The sequence below is a fragment of the Mustela nigripes genome, chromosome 5 (genome assembly GCF_022355385.1).
Source record: "Mustela nigripes isolate SB6536 chromosome 5, MUSNIG.SB6536, whole genome shotgun sequence".
NCBI classification, from domain to species: Eukaryota; Metazoa; Chordata; class Mammalia; order Carnivora; family Mustelidae; genus Mustela; species Mustela nigripes.
In genome coordinates, this window is record NC_081561.1 from 24,699,434 (window position 1) to 24,717,180 (window position 17,747).

A 17,747-nucleotide genomic window follows, 5' to 3' on the forward strand; every position below is an offset into this window, starting at 1 on the left:
TTTACTGGGCACCAAGAAACACCAAAAAGGAAACACGGAGGAACAAAGAAACAACAAAAATATAAATGAATAATAAAAAACAAGAGAAGAAACATGGAAAGCAACCAATGGAGAACAATGGTAAGAATCTGCCAAATTTGGTAACATCTACCAATTTTTTTCTTGGTGCAAGAAAAAAGCAAGACATTAAAAAGGAAGGGAGATGTCTGGTGACCATGAATGGCCCAATGTTGCACATTTCACTGATGTTCTGAACCCCTAAGAGAATTTTTACAACTTGATATTCCCTCTTACAATTTTCCCTGGACACGTAGCGCTTTTCTTCACATGTTCAAATTCTTCTGAAGGGTATTGTGACTTATATCAAAGGAATCTAAAAAGCTCAATAATTTAATACTTAGCAATATCCATTGAGAGAGAGGGAGGGAGATAGAGACAGAGGGAGACCCCTTCTTTAATCTTCTGTGGAAGATTTCGCATTGATCCTTTATCTCCTTGAATTTGTATTTCCATTCCGTGTCTCTCATAGATTTTTTTATCTCAATACCGTCATTTTGTATTTAGTCTTTCTCGATATTCCTACCATACTTTTACGTATCCAATATAAGTATAAACATTAAAATCTGACGTTATTTCCTGTGACCCCAAATCTATGTTAAGAATACTTCTTATGGTGGCACCTGAGTGGCTCAGTGGGATAAAGCCTTTGCCTTTGGCTCAGGTCATGATCCTGGAGTCTTGGGATTGAGCCCCTCGCCAGGCTCTCTGCTGCTCAGGGAGCCCGCTTCCTCCTCTCTCCCTGCCTGCCTCTCTGCCTACTTGTGATCTCTGTCAAATAAATAAATCAAATCTTTAAAGAATACTTCTTATGGATTGGGTTGTATTTGCATCTACCTGTAGTGCAAAGTAATAGATAATTTGAAGACCCTCTTTCCTGGAAGATGTAATGGATGTGAATGTAGAATTTGTTTTCCCCCAGTTACGGCCCCCACAATGAAATTCCATAAGAGGCCACCTCAGCTGAAGGAGGCATCTGACTCAGTATTTCCAATTGTTCCCACATTGGAAATCCACAAGGACAGCGTTTCCACAAATCCAGGCCAATGTGCCACAGTCAGATGAGTCTTCGTTTACAGAAATGTCTTAATTTCCCAGAAGGGTGAGATTTTTCTGAGGAAAGTGAGAATGTGGGATTTAGAGCTGTACTTCCCTGGCAGACTGATTCTCAGAAGGTGAATTTTCTGTCACCCTTTTTAATTAAATAGGAAAGATCTAGAAGTAGATTTAGTTAAACTGTTTGGATAGAGTTCAGCAGAAGTTGCTTATAAAACTGACGGTCAAGGACGGCTTTGACTTGTTGATCTCTAGACCCCAAGGCAGGTATATCCTCGCTAACATGCGATTCCAGTATCATGATTAGTGTTTCTAGTGTGAAAGTGATTTCATTCCTTTCCCTGAGTCTTTTTCCTTCGTCCTTCCTCGTTCATTTCTTCTCCCTTTCCTCACTCAGCCTCTTGAAACCCAGTGCCCTTGAAAAGCAGGTGGTTCCAGTAGCTCCTCCAAGTTCATGCCTTCCCGATCCACCCAGGATGCAGGTCCCGAACCCGCTTCCTAAAGCCCATATGGCCCCAGAATGGTCCAGGAATTGCATGGCCCCGTGCCCCGTGAGAGCTGCACTCTGCACACACCTGACTGGAGGCTGTAAAATACTGCCCACCAAATCCGGATTTGAAATCTCTCCAGTGCATTTCCCCAATCCTCTGATGGAGACTGTGACAGAGAGGCTGGAGCGCACAGGGACAGTGAGATTCCTGTTGTCACATGTCCTCTCCTGCTTTCCCACTTGGCAGGGCTGGCTGCCCTCGAATTCCTGCCTCCTTTCCCGTTTGCCAGTCCCTACTTGTTCTTTGGATCTCAGTTCCCACGTTACCCATGACCTCCTGCTAGAAGCTTTTGCTGCCTCCTCAAAACCAGCTTTTGAAGCTCCTGGAACATCCCAGGATTCCTGAGATTGTCTCAGTTTGATGAATAGCACTTATTGCGTGTCATATTATCACTCTTGTATGTTCCCTTCCTGACCGTTAGCATGCTCAGGGCTCAGTCCTTCAGCACCACGTACAAGCAAATGTCTCTTTCCATCGTGGGCTGCTCCCTCAAGCTCCACATTCACTTATGCGCCTGCCTTCTTCTCGGGAATTTATACCTGACCTTGTCAAAACCCGAACTCCTGGCCTTCCCCATCTGCCCCATCTCAAGAGGCAGCCGCTCCAGCTGAAGATGCTCTTTGGCTCCAGTCCTAGAGTCCAGCTCCCAGCTCCACCCTCAAGATGTATTCACTTCCCCAACTTTGCTTCCTCCTCCTGTTGCCATCACACGAGAAATCTACCATCACCTGTTGCCTAGATTTTGGCAATGGACTCCGCTGCTCTCCGGCTTCCTATTTCCCCTTGCCCCTTTCCTGTCTGTTCTAAACATAGAATGAATGGAAAACTCTCCAAGGGCTCTGCTCCGATTCCAGGATGGAAGCTGAAGTGCTTCCAGCGACCTGGGCAGCCATCCCCGCTCCCTCCTCCCCTTCCCCTGCCGCACAGCCTCCCCCTCCTACTCGCCTGTGCTCCACGAGTGCTCCTGCCTGGAAACTCTCCCCACCCCTCCTCCCAATATATGCCTTACTCATTTCTTCCTGTTTTAGAGTTTTGCTCAAATATCACCTTCTCAGGGAAATCTTAACCTGTTCAACACATTTAAAAACACTTTTTAAGGAGTCATCCCTATTATCTTCCTGCTTTATTTTTAATGAGGACGTATATATTTTTCATTCATTGGTCTGAATTTCTGATAAGAACGCAAACTCCACAAAGACAGAGATTTTTGCCCATTTTGTTCCCAGCTATCGTTCTGGTGTCTAGAGGCACACATGCTACTCGCTAACAGTTTGTTGAGTGAAGGTTGAATGAATGGCCGGTCACTTACATAGGAAATACTTGACCAGTGAGGCTTCTGCAGGAGAGTGTGTAAGCAAATTTCAGGAGCTTAATGGGCTTTTCATAGGTAAAGCGTTCTAGATTCTGTTTATAGGGCTCCTGGTTGGTGTATAAACCTGGGTGGCTAACGGTGGGTCTTCTGTCTAATCGCGGGGTCCGACGTGCTAGCCAGTGTCCATGCAGGGGTTAACGCTCGCTCGTGCAGGGTTGAGCACCTGACATCCCTAGTACCATCTGCAGAGCCGCAGGCTCATTAATTCATTAGTTCATCCCCTTCCCAAACCTTCAGACTGGGCCTGCATAAACCCTGACTTCTGAGCCCCTGGTGTCCAAGGATAAGGGTATAAGGCATGAGGCCCCAAGGCGTGGCAAACTGTTCGAAAGACGACATGTCCTGTGAGGCTTCCGAATGCTGCGTTGAGAGATTTTACTCATTTGGTTGTTTAGTATTTGGGAATAGTAATGGACTCCCAGAGTTCAAAATGATTACACAGTGACGTTTCCCGTGTCACCTACCTACCTACCTGGTTCCTACTTTGTCCCCCAGCCCCCACAGGTTCTGCTGTTCTTCACTTCCAACCTCTCCTTCTGGAGTTTACCCACATTCGTGTAACTTTGTTCACTTGTTCTGGGCCTTGCCTTTGGTACTTCACAATACAGGTTGGAAATCTTTACGTGTTCATTCAGAGGAAGTTTCCTTGTCTCTCTTCATGCTGTTTTATATTTTTAGTGTGAAATATAACAGGTAAATAAAATCAACATCTGTGCTTAACCAGGAACATCGGACTGTCACTTGCGATGGTGATCGGTGTGTGCTGACACCGAGAAGTTGTGTGTGTCTCTTCCCTATAACCTCTGTCCTCCATGTGCTCCCAATGCCCCAGAAAAAACTCAGTCCTGACTTTTTACATTCTTAATACATTTCACCATGTGCACATATATCCCTCAACAATATAACCTAATTTTGTCTGGTTTTGAAACGTACATAAGTATCATCATCTTAAATGCTTCCTTTGTGTCTTTCACAAAAATCTCTTTGTAAGGCTCATCCGTATTATTTTCTGCAGCTCAGACCTGTTGTCAGCTGCTGAATAGCACTGGACACTGTTTATCCGAGTGAGTGCAAATGTTCACTCCGGTTGTTCCCAGTTGTTGGCTCTATGGACAACAAACACTACGTGAAAATTCTCCTACGAGTTTCCTGCCATACACGTGCACTTACTTCTCTTGGGGAAAGATCTAGGACAATAGGGTATGCACATCTTCAGCTTACTAAAGCCCAGCTGTTTTCCACAGTCTCGGTGTCACTTTAGACTCTCAAGAATAGTGATCAAAGTCATCACTTCACATCCTTGCCAAAAATTAGTACTTGTCTATTTAATTTCAGCAATTGTGGTGGAAGATCTGTAGCATCTAATTATAGCATCAGTTTGCGTTTTCCTGATTTCTGACAAGGTTGCTTGCTGACAAGGTCGTTGTTTTCTAGTAGGTCCACAGGGGCGCCTGGATGTTGGTTTTGACTCAGGTCATTATTTCATGGGATGCCCGCTCCACAGGGAGTCTGCCCGAAGATTCTCTCCCCGTGCCCCTCCCCCAGCTCACATGCAGGAGCACATGCTCATCCTCACTCCCTCTCTCTCAAATAAATAAATAAATCTTCAAAAAATAATAAAATAGGTCCACAAACTCTGTGGCACTCCTGTCATCGGAAGGTGGTCCGAATACCCTCTCCTTGCCTGAGGGTCACAGTGACCGGCTTCTGAAGAGCAGAGTGAACAGAAGAGACACTGGTGACATCGCAGGCTAACCGTTCTCCGCCGGGCTCCTGTCCTCCCTCACAGACATCACAGTCATAGAAGCTCTTTCTGTATTCCATGTTCCGTATTCTCATGCTAGTCCTGTCAGTTATGTATGTGGCAAATGTCTTCTGCCATTTTGTGACTTAGATTCATCCTTTCATAGTGCTTTTTTTTTTTTTTAAGATTTTCTTTATTTATTTGACAGAGAGAGATCACAAGTAGGCAGAGAGGGAGAAGCAGGCTCCCTGCTGAGCAGAGAGCCTGATTTGGGCTCGATCCCAGGACCCTGGGATCATGACCTGAGCCAAAAGCAGAGGCTTTAACCCACTGAGCCACCCAGGCGCCCCCAGGAATTAGTTTTTATGTATGGTATATATTTTTTCCATGTAGATATGTAATTATGCCGGCACAATTTATTGGAAAGTCCTGCCTTTCCATATTCTTCTCTATCTACTTCCTGTTATTACGCACAGAATGTGCTCCTTCTTGTCCCATTGAGCCATTTGTCTGTCTCTGCACAAACACTGCACTGTCTGAGCAGTTAAGGTTTTTTATTTTATTTTATTTATTTATTTGATAGAGAAATCACAATAAATAGGCAGAGAGGCAGGCAGAGAGAGAGGGAAGCAGACTCCCTGCCGAGCAGAGAGCCCAATGCGGGGCTTGATCCCAGGACCCTGAGATCATGACCTGAGCTGAAGGCAGAGGCTTAACCCACTGAGCCACCCAGGTGCCCCTGAGTAGATAAGGTTTTAAATGAAGTGTGATTTGTTTTTTGGTTTGTTTGTTTTGAGGTAAAATTGCTTAGATTTTAGAAAACAGTAGTTTAGAAAACATTAGTTTCAGGTGCACTGCATAATAATTTGATTATCTGTGCACCATACCAAGTTATCACAATCCTAAGTCTAGTTATCTTGCCTCATGACACAACTGACACCCTTCGCCCGTCCTCCAACCCCCTCCCCTCTCTCAACTGCCAATCTGTTCTCTGGGTCTGAGTTTTGTTTTGTTTGTTCATTTGCTTTTTTTTGGATGCCACAGAGAAGTGAAATCACACAGTCTTTCTCTGGCTACTTAGTTAACTTGACCTGTGTGGAATGTGCTGGGTCCCCTGCAGTAGTGAAGCTGCCAGGAAGCTTTGAGCGAGGGGCTGGCGGGGACTCAGGGATGAAGAGGGCTGGGGACCAGGCCTTGGTGCGACAGGGTCTGGCTGTGCCTCCGTCCACACTAGCCAGGCAGAGGAGCGTGCAAAGATGGCACTCGCCTTCACCTCTACCTCTGAAGGAATTCGGCGGGCTCCCGTCCTCCAGCAGACACTTTAAGATTAGCAAATGAATCTCCTTCACAGAGAATCCTGCCAACTCTGGGAGGAGTGAGTCAGCCTGGGGGCCCTGGACAGAGCCCCTTTAGCTTCCAAAGCCAGATGTTTGGGGGCCTCCATGCCCTAGTGTGGGTCCCGAGGTGGGACACGAACCCCTCTCTCCTCAGAGAAACTCCAGGCCTGTGAGCTTCCTTCTGTGTGTGTCTGCTCCCCAGAGCTGGGGTTTTGGTGAGACTGCGTCTATGCCTCTCCTTCCCATCTGCGATGGCCTATTTATCCCTTGTGGAGGAGGGAGTTAGGCTACCTCTTAGTTCTTTTTCCACGGGGATCGTTGTGTTGGCTTCCAGGTAAGCTGGACTAAAACCAACGTTCTAGTTTCGTGGACAGCTTTGAGTGGAGAACACATGAGCACATGACAGCAACGAACCTTCGCCTGGCTTGAAACCAGACTTAGATTTCCTTTGTAATGTGTTTGCTTTGGGGATGTCCCTGCTTGGCTTAGAGCTCAGATCTGGGCACATCACTTGAAGGAAAGGCCTACTTGAAGGTAATGAATTAAGAAATAAGCTCAATTCCCCATTTTGCTTGGGGAGCAAGCTCACACTTGCTGACCGTGGCCCACACCTTTGGAGAGTGTTCCTGGCCTACACTCTCAGCTTTCTACTTCCCGTTATTGTGGGGGCATCTAACCTGCCAGCCCACCTTCCAGACCAGATTCATGGCCCAGGAGCTTATGAAGCCAATATAACTGATGGCGGACACCATCACGTGACATCTGCTGGCTGTTCATTATCATTCTCCCCTTTCAAACTACGTTCGACTGCTCCTTCTCCATCTCCAGGACATGAGATCATATGACCCATTTATGGTAAGTGGGATAAGAATAAAATAATACCTGGGATGCCTGGGTGGCTCAGTTGGTTGGACGACTGCCCTCGGCTCAGGTCATGATCCCGGAGTCCTGGGATCGAGTCCCGCATCGGGCTCCCAGCTCCACGGGGACTCTGCTTCTCTCTCTGACCTTCTCCTCGCTCATGTTCTCTCTCACTGTCTCTCTCTCAAATAAGTAAATAAAATCTTTAAAATAAATAAATAAATAATAATAATAATTTAAAAAAGAATAAAATAATACCCAAAACTTCCAAGTTACAACCCTACTGGGAAAGAGATGTCTTTTCCTTTCTGCTGGCTTGAAAAGGGATAAGATGCCTGGATGTCAGACAGAAACGTGCTTCGAGGATTGTGCAGTGACATGATTGAGAGCCTATGTGACATGATTGAGAGCCTGACATCTTGGCGTTCCCATGCCCAGGTAACCCTGGGCTGCTCCTGTCCACAGTCTGGATAACCACTCATCTGGGCCTGTTGTAAGAGATACTCATAATCCTCATGGAAGCAACCTCTTTGAATATAGAGTCGAACCTGACTGCAAAGAGGTCCATAAAGAAAATCAACCATGTATATCAATTAACCTCAGTATGTTAAAACTCTCAGGTAAAGAGAAAATGGAAGCAGTGATCTTACATTTATAAAAACTAACAGGGCTTCTGTTGTAAACAGAGACAGGAAACTGATATTCAGCAGAGACCGAAGTGAATGAGTGATTCAGTAAGTTAGCAGTTATCTCCAAAGCAAGCTAAGAAAGAAAATGCCAGAATAACTATGTATGAAAGTCCGGCATCCAAAACTGAAATCCAGCGTCTAGTTGCTGGAGAAGATCGAGGATGTCAAGTTAAAAAACTCCCAGGATAGTGGTGTTCAGTACAGACATTAGAAATTATTGTGGGGAACCATATCCTGTTTGAAAATAGCTATATGAAGAAGAAAAATAGGACTGCTATACAGTATCACTATAATCACTATACATTTTAAATTCATTTTACATACATACATTCTAAAAAGGAAGTGCGGTTATATACCCATGGCTGGAACAGAACAGAGAGCTGGAAGAGTCACCTTGCAAAGATAAAGCACCTGTGTTCGTCGTGGTCTTGTTACTACAGCACGCTTCCCTGGTCAGTGAAGGTTTACTGAGCACGAACTCTGTTTCTCCTTCTGCTTAGCTTCCACGAAGTGAGAAAACTCCAAGGGTGAAGCTTACCTTTAAGGTGATTATTGAACATCAAGGAACCACTAAGTACAAAATCCCATGTGAATAAATGCTACAGAAATTCAAAGAAAAAAGAGATGAGTGCTGAAAGCAGCTGATGAAGGCGAATCATCACCACCAGCCAAGGCTATGTGTGTGCCAAACCATAACATCGAGTCTGAGAGGCAGGAATTAGGAAGGAAAGAAGGAAGGTATTCCGATTGGAGTCAGCATATGGTCAAAGTGTTGGGAAGCGGGCGAGAACGTGGGAACCGACCGGCTGGCTGAAATGTATCTCAAAGGGCGCGTGGTGTCTGCTGTCCAAGCGAACAGGCTGAGAAAGCAACACGAGCAAAGTCATAAGGTAGCAGCTCAATGACAGGCTCTTACACTTGGGCTCCAAGTTTTTTGGTTTTTTTTTTTTAACATTTTTTAAAAAGATTTTATTTATTTATTTGACAGACAGAGATCATAAGTAGGCAAAGAGACAGGCAGAGAGAGAGGAAGGGAAGCAAGTTCCCTGCTGAGCAGAGAACCCCTGAGATCATGACCTGAGCTGAAGGCAGAGGCTTTAACCCACTGAGCCACCCAGGTGCCCTGGGTTCCTGGTTTTAAATCCATTGCATAATACACTAAAGTACGTTCCTTTTCCAAAACCATTCAATTTGTTTAGTTATCAAATGCTTTTCAAAAAGGCTTCCAACTCCAGCACATGAGGTCATATGACCCATTTGTGGTTAACGGGATGGGAGTAAAATAATGCACAAAACTTCCAGGTACCCCCCTGCTGGGAAAGAGATGTTTTTTCATTTCTACTGGCTTGAAAAGGGGTAAGTGATTATAAAACAATGCAGAGGCATCACAGGAAATTTGGAAAAGAGTAACTGGTCAACTTAAAATCACAGGTTTCTGAGATAAATCTTCATATTTTCAGGCCATTATCTGTAATTACAGGACAAAGACAAGAGACCAAGAGACTTTTCTAGATGTATGGAATCTCAAGATTTACTCTCATTCACATGGTCTTTACACATTTAAGGTATGGAAACAAATCCATTTTCCAGTTTCATCTTTTCTTGGTAAGCTGCTCAAGACTTTACAACTGTTTTCTAGTTCCTTTTCACCCGAGACATGACAGAGACCAGTTCTACTTAATAGAGACGATGTACACTGCAACATTAAATTTGGGTGTCTTCTAGGTAACCCAGCCTTTACCAACAGTTTGATTCATTCTTTTTGAGGATTTATCAAACACCATATTCTTTTTTTTTTAAAGATTTTATTTATTTATTTGACAGAGGGAGATCACAAGTAGGCAGAGAGGCAGGCAGAGAGAGAGAGGAGGAAGCAGGCTCCCTGCTGAGCAGAGAGCCCGATGCGGGACTCGATCCTAGGACTGTGAGATCATGACCTGAGCTGAAGGCATCGGCTTAACCCACTGAGCCACCCAGGTGCCCTCAAACACCATATTCTTAATCAAGACCCCAACCTTCCTACTGCAATAATTAGCACAATTTACACTATTTTATCTCTTTATCTCCTTGAATACTCATGGTATCTTTAATCTTGGAGGACCAATACAAAGATAATAAATAGCACGTAGTCTATATCTTTACTGAACTCCTAATGACTACTACATCTTCACACTGTAAATCAGACCTGTTGTAGAGTAATTAAGTCACAATTTGAGAGTCACATCTATAAAAACCTGCACTGGTAATAACTGGATCTTAACAATCAATGAATCAGGCCTCCCAATATTTCAGGTGAGCGAATTAAGGCAAGAAGAGGTAAAGTGACTTACTCTAAAGCAAGTAATAGACCTGGTTGGTCAGAGAGCTGAGATTCGAACCCAGGACCTCTAAACCCCAGACATTTGCTCTTCCCACTAAATCAAGTGGCCACTCTAGTGAACAGTTTTCGTGATCCTCCTTCTGTTTCCCTGGGGAGGGTCTCCACAGTCACCAGATCCTTAAGGCATTCAGAGGGTGAAAGATGCAAGATTTTTCATGTTGAATAGAGGAGTTTTGTCTAAAGGTTTTCCTACACTCAGTATGTATATTTGCTTTCTCTCCACTATGAACTTTCTGGTGTTTTGTGAGATACATGCTCTGGCTGAAGGGTTTTCGACACTCATTACGTTTGTGGAGTTTCTCTTCAGTATGCGTTTTCTGATGTTTTTTAAGGTCTGTCCTCTGGCTGAAGGCTCTCCCACATTTACTGCACTCATAAGGTTTCTCTCCAGTATGAATGATTTGATGTCAAATAAGGCCTAAGCAGTAACTAAAGGCTTTTCCACATTCACTGCATGTGTAGGATTTTTCACTGGAATGAGTTTTCTGGTGATTTGTAAGGTTTCTACTCTGAAGCCTTTTCCACATGTTACATTCATAGGGCTTCTCTCCAGTGTGCGTTCTCTGATGCTGAATAAGTGTTGACCTCTCACTAAAGGCTTTTCCACAGTCCGTGCATTTATAGGGCTTCTCTCCTGTATGAATTCTTTTATTCTGAATAAGAGACAAACAGAAACCAAAAGCTTTCCCACAATCACTGCAGTCATACAGCTTCTCTCCCGTGTGAGTTCTCTGGCGCTGAATATGCCCTGAGCGACCCCTGAACATTTTCTCACATTCATTACATTTGTAGGGTTTTTCTCCGGTATGAATCCTCATGTGTCATGTAAGGAATGAACTCTGGGTGAAAATTTTCTTACATTTATATGGTTCATCACCTGTAAGCCTTCTCTGATGTTGAGTAAGGTATGCATTTCTGCTAAAGGTTTTTCCACATTCCTTACATTCATAGGGCATCTCTCCAGTATGAGTTCTCTGATGTCGAATACGAGCTGAATAGTTTCTAAAGGCTTTTCCACATTCACTACACTCATAGAGCTTCTCTCCAATGTGAGTTCTCTGATGCTGAATAAGGGCTGACTGATCACTGAAGACTTTCCCGCATTCACTACATTTCTATCGTTTCTCTCCAGTATGCATTCTCCGATGTTGAATGAGGTCTGAGCAGTAACTGAAAGCTTTCCCACAGTCATTACATTCATAGGGCTTTTCTCCTGTATGAATTCTCTGATGTTGGGTATGATGTGCACTCTGACTGAAGGTTTTACCACAGTCACTGCATTCATAAGGCTTCTCTCCAGTATGAATTCTCTGATGCAGAGTAAGACGGGTGCTCTGGCTAAAAGCCTTTCCATATTCCAAACACTTATAAGGCTTCTCACCAGTGTGAATTCTTTGGTGCTGAGTTAGGTATGTGCTACGACTGAATGTGTTGTCACATTCAGGACATTCATACAGTCTGTCCTCACTGTGAATCCTCTGATGTTGAACAAGTACGGAGCAGTAACTGAAGGCCTTCCCACATTCATTGCACTTGTAGGGCCTTTCTCCTGTATGAGTCTTCTGATGGTTTGTTAGGTGGGACCTCTGGTTAAATCCCTTTCCACACACATTATATTTATAGGGTCACTCTCCAGTGTGAGTTCTTTCATGTTGAACAAGAGCAGTGTGGTCTCTGAAGGTTTTCCCACATCTACCACATCCGCAAGGTTTCTTTCCATCACACTTCCTTTGTATAATTAAGTCTGAGTTTTGTTTGAAGATTTTTCCATGTGTACCAGGTTCATGAAAACACTCTTCTATAGGATCACTCTGCTCTGAAACTACTGACTGTATAGTGAAAATGCTTCCAAATTCATTAGATGCTGCATCTCTTTCTTTGGCAGGTTCCATACAGGTGACTTTTATTTTGTCCCAGATACTTCTCCTGGTTTAAGTGCTGATTCTTACACTGTTGTCTAGACTTCCAGGAATCTCCCAGTAGAGAAGTTCTTCTGTGTTTACTCCTTGGGATGGGCCATCTTTGAAAATGTCCTGCTGCTCTACTTTTGATTTCTTGGCTTTAGGTCCAGACGTGCCATCTAAAAGACATAAAAATACAAATCTGCTATGTGTTCAATGCTGAAAGAAAAGAAACCATTCTATGAGGAATGGGGTAATGAAATTGTAAATACTGAGAATATACAACACTGGGGTTATAAATGTAACCTAGTAATCTAAGGAGGGGTTAGCTGGAAATGCCTGTGGTGTGAAAGGGTCTGTCTGATTTAAAACAAAGTAATCAAAGAGAATGGAACAAACACTGTCAGGTGAGAAGGTGATTTGGGAAAAGGCTTAACTGTAGAGATTAGAAAAGAGAAAAACATGAAGATGAGCAGGTATTTAGAAAGGAAAACCGTTATCAAAGAGAAATGGCTTTCATGAAGTCTTCTATGAGAAAACTTACTTCATCAACATTCAAACTGTTATCCTAAAGCTTTAAAAAATATTTTCTTTTGGGGGTATCTGGCTGGCTCAGTCAGTGGAATGTGCAACTCTTGATCTCAGGGTTGTGATTCAAGCCCCACACTGGGCATAGAGATTATATAAAAATAAAATCTTAAGAAACCCAAACTTTTCTTTTAAATTTGGTTTCTTGACTTACACAAAGCAATACGTTTACAACTTCCTCTTTGTTGAATAACTGCTGCTGATGTTGTTGCTTTATAGTTAATGTAAAAAGTGCAGAAACTAGGTCTAAAAAAAAGAAAAGGTTGAAAAGGGAAAATATTACTTTTTTTGAAATGAAAAATAATTCTAATGGCTTTCCAATGACGTTTCTTTTTTACTTTCAGTCATGGACAGAAAAGATAAGAAACATTAAGCATAGAGGGCGGGCAAAGGAGAGATGACCCTTCTTTTTATGTATCAGCATACCTGGAAGTTGTCTTTAACTATGGGTTCATACTTTTTTTTTTTTTTAAGATTTTTACTTACTTATTACTTGTCAGACAAAGAGAGAGAGAGAGAGAGCGCAACCACAGGCAGAAAGAATGGCAGGCAGAGGCAGAGGGAGAAGCAGGCTCCCTGCCAAGCAAGATGTGGGACTTGATCCCAGGATGCTGGAATCATGACCTGAGCTGAAGGCTGCCGCCCAACCAACTGAGCCACGCAGGCATCCCTATGGGTTCATACTTAAGAGTGAGTCACTCACATGCTGATTGAAAGTTAAGTGTTCGGGTGGAAGGACATGATACACAATGAGTTTCACTGCAGGATTGCTGGGCAGGGACCTGGCTGTTTTAATAGATGACCCTGAAATGTTGGCACCTACAGCATTTTATTTGGGGCCGGTTAGTCTCCCCAAAATGAAATATGCGGACCTTGTACTTAGGGAGGAGGGGGTGGGAATGTGGAAGCCTGACTGCCCATCTTCTGAGTTAACTGAAAAGAAGAACTGGGTGAGTAGATTTTTTGAAAGATTTTACTTATTTATTTATTTAGAGTGAGCACTGCAGGAGGAGGGGCAGAGGGAGAGAGGATCTCAAGCACACTCCACGCTGCACACAGAGCCTGATGTGGGGCTCGATCTCATGACCCTGAGATCATGACCTGAGCCAAAACCAAGAATCGGCCTCTTCATCGACTGAGCCCCCCCCAGGTATCTCAGGAAGCAAATTTTTGCTTAAACTTGTTTTCAGTGCAAACCCTAGATCATAGCATGAAATAAGCAAGCATTAAGCACGAGGAATTAATAATTTTAACATTCGACATTCATTTCTCATTCACTAGTTTATTATTGCTTCTCCTGCCCCCAAAGCCTTTCTTGCATCCTTATTCTGCCCTTCTAATTCTTTTTTTTTTTTTAAGATTTTTATTTATTTATTTGATAGACAGAGAGAGATCACAAGTAGGCAGAGAGGCAGGCAGAGAGAGAGGGGGAAGCAGGCTCCCCGCTGAGCAGGGAGCCCGACGTGGGGCTCAATCTCAGGACCCTGAGATCATGACCTGAGCTGAAGGCAGAGGCTTAAACCACTGAGCCGCCCAGGCGCCCCATGCCCTTCTAATTCTTGACTGTATCTCAGAGTCCCACTAAAATTACACTAGTCCCATGACATTCCTAACTCTCATTTTCCTGGTCTCCCACAGTATTTACTGTACTGTTTTAACTTCTAATTCTAGTCTTTAAAAGCAGTGCCTTACACTCTTTACCCATTATGTCATGTGTGCCTATGTGTGTCTCCAGAGTTGGCGTTCCATGTCTTGGAGGAAGGAAACGTGAATGACTCGTGTGGGTGTGGGGTTAATACTTAGTGAGTTTATGCCAAGCCGACTCACCGTATTGGCATGGTTAATCCTCCTAACAGCCCAGAGGTGGAAACAGAATCTTCATTTCGGGAAAGGTTCAGGGTGTTGAAGTCACGTGCCTCAAGTTACAAGCTGGAGTTCCAGAGTCCAGGCTTCAGCTCCACTGGCCCGGGAAAAAGAAGGAGCAGATGATAATGATTAAAGACACAGACAATCCCGAGTTTTAATCCCAGCCTTCGACGACCATCTGTGTGACATGAGGGGAAGCCCCCCATTTGGCCTCTTTCCAATCCTCAATACCACTTATAGCACGATTTTTCCCCCCAAATACTTAAATTGTTCTCATACTTTCCCGATACACGTCCTTAACGTTTTGATCCATGCCTACCCAGCCTCACCGTTTGTCACTTACACGTGCCTTACATCCCACCACACCGGGTTTACTTCCTAGTCATTTATCACACTTCTCATGTCTCCCGGCACATGCTGACCTTTTATCTAGAACTCCCCGTCTACCACCTGCTGATAGCTGAGCTAATTCCTGCTCACTCTTCAGGATTCAGTTCGAACATCACCCACTCTAAGCTCCTTATCTATATTCTCATCACCTCTATAATAATAAAATAATTGTTCCTATAAATAATAACAGCTAATATTAAATAAATGCTTGTCATGCTTAGAATCATCACTGTTCTAAGTACTTTACACATATTTAATCACTAATCCCTACTGGAACTCCAGCAGGTAGAAGCTATTATTATCTTCATTTTATGAGTGAGGAAGAGGGACATAAAATTGTACAGTCCCATGCGGTAACCTCCAGCCCCATGCGGCTGCTGCGCACTAGAAATATGCCTACACCAAACTGAGGTGTGCTGCGAGTGTAAAATACACACCAGATTTTGAAGAGTCAAGAAAGAAAGGGCAAATATCTCAGTAATAGGTTTTTTATATTGATTAATCATTAAAATGTTTTAGGCATCTGAGAGTCAATCAAAGATATTCTTAAAATTAATTGTACCTCTTTTTCATTAGTTTTCTTAAGCTTGACTACCAGAAAATTTAAAATTACACATGAGGGTTGGATTTTATTTCTACTGGTCAGTGCTGGCTTCGAGAGATTAAGACATTCGTGCAAGGCTGCAGAGCCAGTATGTGACAGAGCCAGGATTAAACCCAGCCTTAGAGCCCCTCTTCACCACTGCTCCCATGCTGTGTCTGCATTTACCCATCACAGCACTCACCAGTGTCTTTACTAGCCTCTGACCTTCTGGAAATTAGAGACTAAAGTCTTTAACCTCTGAGCCCTCAACTCCTGGCACAGTATCTCACACACAGAATATGCCTGATGAATGTCTGGTGAGTGGACAGATGCTGGTGGTTTTCTTATGAGAATGCCGCAGTGACAGCAGGGGTTTTTTAAAATTATTTTTTAAAAAATTTATTCATTTATTTTAGAGAGAGAGTAGAGGGAGGGGCAGAGGGAGAGAATCTTCACGCAGGTTCCCCACTGAGTACAGAGCCCAACATAGGGCTCAATCCCATGACCCAAGAGATCACAACCCGAGCTGAAACCAAGAGTCCAATGCCCAACTGACTGAGCCACCCAGGTGCCCTGACAGGAGTTTTTGAAGATTAGTCCAGCCAGTGTGTGTGTGTGTTTTTTTTTAAGAGTTTATTTGTTTATTTGACAGAGAGAGATCACAAGTAGGCAGAGAGGCAGGCAGAGAGAGATGGGGAAGCAGGCTCCCCACCAAGCAGAGAGCCCAATGTGGGGCCCGATCCCAGGACCGTGAGATCATGACCTGAGCCGAAGGCAGAGGCTTGACCCACTGAGCCACCCAGGCACCCCAGTTTTTTTTTTTCAACTAAACCCTGGAAATTACTTAAAGAAAAAAGGTGAGATAAAGCCACCACTCTAATATTTAGAACAGTAAGTGATAGTATCTACTTTTCAAATAATTACAGGCATAAAAGCTAAGAGGGATATTCAACCTGTAAACCAAAACAACCCCTGAGGAGACAATTCTTCACAGATACCTATTACTAAGAGGCACAAACGGAAACCATGAAAGGAACCCGTGGAGTAGTCAGAAAATTAGCTGAATCAGAGCTTCGCACTGTCACGCACAGCCTGAGAAGATGGCTTCATAAATGACAGCGAACTCGATCGATTTTTTCTGAGAACATAAAAGGGGGTTAAGGAAAGGCCATCAGATTCTTCTGGAAGGAAAGGAGTAATGTCCTTTATAAGCATATTTACAGTACAGTAGTGAGAGACAAACACAAATTATAGAGCACAGATAGGGCCGGGATGCTGGATTTAGGACACTGGGGATTTACAGCTCCTACGATCACTGTGGCAAGCACGCTCACGGATGAAGTAGACAACATGCAAGAATAGGTGGCCAACGTAAGGAGAATAAAAAAAAAAAAAGCTAGACATTTATTTTTAAGGTTTATTTATTTATTTGAGAGACAGAGCATGAGCAAGGGGAGGAGCAGAGGGAGAGACTCTCAAGCAGACTTGGCATTCAGCGGGGAGTTGGATGCGAGGCTTGATCTCAAGACTGAAAACCAAGAGCGGAAATCAAGAGTCAGACGCTCAACCAAATGGGCCACCCAGGCGCCCCCTAGAGATTAAAAAAAAAACTGTAACAGGAATGAAGAATGCCTCTGATGAACTCATTAGTAGATGGGACACAGTCTCCTCTCCAAGAGGATACATCACTAGAACTTTCAGAAACTGAAAAGCAAAGAGCATAAAGACTGAAAAGAAAAAACGTTTAAGAACGGACACTTGTGAACCTTGTCCTACGTATGTCTTCATCTGTCTGTTCATCTGTAATCTTTATCACATCCTTGATATTACACTAAACCTGCCAACAGATGTGTTTCCCTGGGTCCTGAGAGCTGTTCTAGCAAATGAAGGAATCCAAGGGGGGAGGTCATAGGACCCTCCAATTTGTTGCCAAATCAGACAGAGGTGGTGGGCGATCACATACTTGTGATTGGCATCTGGGCTGGGGGCCGTCTTATGGAGACTGAGCACTTACCCTGCAGAGTCTTTGATAACTCCGATTAGTGTCAAAACTGAAGTGAATTTTAAAATGCTCAGTTGGCATCACAGAAAAGTGCTTGGTGTAGGTAAAAAAATCCCCCACATTTGTGTCAGAACTGTCGTGGGTGGGTCGTGTGAGAGTTGGGAGAAAACCAGGAGTGTGTTTGTTAAATGAAGTTGGACCTACATCCTATGTGTCTCTACTGTCTGAAGAGACTGCCATTACCAGTTTGTATCACAGGAAAAAATCTTTTCCTGGGCTGCAACACTCGTCACAAACAGGACTGAGTTGGCCAGTACTGCTGCTCAGCACTGTATTGTCAGTGTTTAGCACAGTGTTCAGTCAATATATG

General features: G+C 43.7%; 1 pseudogene; it reads right to left on the reverse strand.

Annotated features, from left to right (window-relative positions):
• Positions 1-9,191: 9,191 nt before the first annotated feature.
• On the reverse strand, positions 9,192-11,660 carry LOC132018546 (zinc finger protein 892-like; annotated as a pseudogene).
• Positions 11,661-17,747: the final 6,087 nt, after the last annotated feature.